The sequence below is a fragment of the Lycium barbarum genome, chromosome 7 (assembly GCF_019175385.1).
Source record: "Lycium barbarum isolate Lr01 chromosome 7, ASM1917538v2, whole genome shotgun sequence".
Lineage (NCBI taxonomy): Eukaryota > Viridiplantae > Streptophyta > Magnoliopsida > Solanales > Solanaceae > Lycium > Lycium barbarum.
The window spans coordinates 95,267,387-95,270,150 of NC_083343.1; positions in this window are offsets into that span (position 1 = coordinate 95,267,387).

Consider the following 2,764-nt stretch of genomic DNA (forward strand, 5'->3'; position numbering starts at 1 on the left):
ATCAACGTTTGTTAGTACGTATTTTTAATGTCTTTTGTCTTGAGATGAGTTTGAATCATCAAACCCCATTGGTCCGACTGTGACCATAAGGATCTGTTGAGTTCTGGTTGCAAATCCAACCCTTTATTTGTTGCATGCATCGATCTGAGCCTTACGATTACTTGTTTGTGAGGAACAAGTCCAAATTTGAGACTTTTCCCATATCGGTGAATTAGCGCTTTTTGCGAATTTGGAGAAGAGTTTTTTTTTTTTTGGGAGATTTACTCCAAAAAACTTGAAATACTTAGTTTTGGCATACCTTTGCTTTGAAACTTAAATTTTCGATTTATGTATAATTTTTAAATATTTTTTACTTTTTCTGTGTTGGTGCGGCTGAGTGTTGGGATTAAGGAGCAAGGAGATCTATCCAAGTTCAATCTCTATTAGTGTTGCACAAGAGAAAGGTAAATAATCTTCCTTTCTTCCTTTTTATTTCGCATTTTCAGTCTCATATCATGTTTATGTTTCTTTTTCTTTTTAAGCTCAAAGAATGTTTTGTGTGAGCTGTTAGGTTATGTAATTTATTTTTGTCCATAGATAGTTTAGTTTAGTCTAGTTATTTTATTTTATTTTTGCCTGGTTATGGAGTAGTATTAATTGATCATCAGTTTGGTATGATCATGTTTTTTTATTAGCCTAACATTTATTAAATATAATTTAGATTTCAACCAAATTCTATTGCTTTGTGCTCTTACTCTGCTTGCCAGTTTAAATACACACTTAAGATCATGTGAAGTAACTGCTTGATGGGTTTATGTTTTGTTTGAACACTAAGTGGTTATTAAGCTGTGTACTCCAATTTAGGCTAAGTTAATATTATCTAATTGTTGTTATAATATGACTGAACCTTTTCACTTAGCTTAAGATTATAAGAAAGCACATGTGAATCAGTTTGATTATGCCATGGTATATGCAGTGAAGCTGATAGAAATAGGGGTTTAAAAGTGTTTAGATTTAGTATACAACCCTGCTAAAGATCTCTCATATGTTAATTGAGTCTACCCCATGCCTGTAAATGTTTTGACAACTCTGATGATAATTATCACACATCAATAATGTCTTAAGTCTATAAATGGAATTCTGAATGAAATAAAACTGTCTACTTGACCTTTTTTATTAACTTTTGAACACTGTGACTTGTAGATACATGTCTCGTCGTCCATGAATTGCCATTTAAATCTGTTCAAGTGATTCAGTCTGCTTTCCCCCTTTGTTATTTTTTCTTTTTCTTCTCTAAACTATTTTTCTGTGTTGAGGACTTAGCTTATAGACTTAAACATTCTGTTATCAACCTGCAAACACCATTTCATGAAAAATATAGCTTGGGAATATGTTAAAATGTTGATAGGGGACCAGTTTGTTCTACATAGCTTAATGTTTATTGTACTTGGCCTCATATATTGTTTTTTTCTAACTATGAAGTTTGATTTGGTATTATGGCATTATGTGTTGGTTCTGTAATACTGGGGGTTGATAATGAAGGTGCCCCTTGGGGATTTATTCAAAGCATAGGTGTGACTTGCCTAGGACTTAGAAGAGAGTGGACAAGCTTTGAGTTTCTAGTCAAAAACCCAGCTTGTCATCCTCCTTCTAAGTTGCTGGGGTTCCCCTATATAAGAATAAACCTTATAGGATCCTTTTTAATATCAAATGGATAAGCAAACATATATGCTCATGTTCTGAATTTCCTCTTTTTACTTGGTTTAAATTGTGTTGTCCAGTTTTGTACTTTAAAGATATTCTGATTCTACCAATATGAAACTTGTATATTATACATTTAGTTTTAAGTGGGCAGTTACCTTGTCTTGCCTTTGTTTGTTGGTGTCCATTTGAAACTTTGAAGTATTAAATCCATTTATATGATTCTCTTGGCTGTTTTATTCTTAATGGGTTGATTTTCTATTTTTTTTAATATACCAAGTGATATACCCAAGTATACAGGGTATACTCACTTATGGACACTCACTAAGTGTATAGAAGACAGTATACTCAGTGTATATGAGGTATATCATATTGGCTAGTGTGGGCTGATTGTTTGGATTCTGGGCCAAGCCTCCCTCCTTCATAATTGTTGAGTTTAGTTTATTTTGCTAAGTATGGACTTGTAGCGACCCTCCCGGTCGTTATGGAAAATCTAGGATCACCCTACCAAATAGAACCCTTCCAAGGGTAGAACGAGCTAATAGAAACTCAAATGTAGAAGTCTAAGAATTGGAAACTTGGCTTGTCGTGTTTATTATTTGGTTGTGTTCAGTCTATTTGGGGCCGACGTAGGAAATTAGACCTCCGTTGGGGATTCTGAAGCCACAAGTGAGTCTGTATGGTGTTTTTACATTAATGTGCACATTTTATTTGTGTTTGTGAGGCCTCGGATGAGGTGTTGTGTGATAGAGTGAAAAACTGTGGAAATTAGCGAGCTCACCGGCTCAGTGGCACCAATGCGGCAACCGAAGTACTGCTGTGGCGGGGCTGCTGTAGAGGCGTATCTCTCGCCTCCGTGGATACATGGGAAATGGGTGGACCGCTGTAGCACTAACGCTATGGCTGGTCCGTGCTCGCCACAGCGAAAATGAGCATTTAGTGGAGGTTCACTACTGCGGGCCCTTGCCCGCTATAGCGAGACCGCTGCAGTGATAGAACGACCGCCGCAGCGGTCGACAAGGATAGTAAACCGTGTTTTTAACTACTTAGTTCAAATTCTTTATTCATAAAACTCCAACACAGT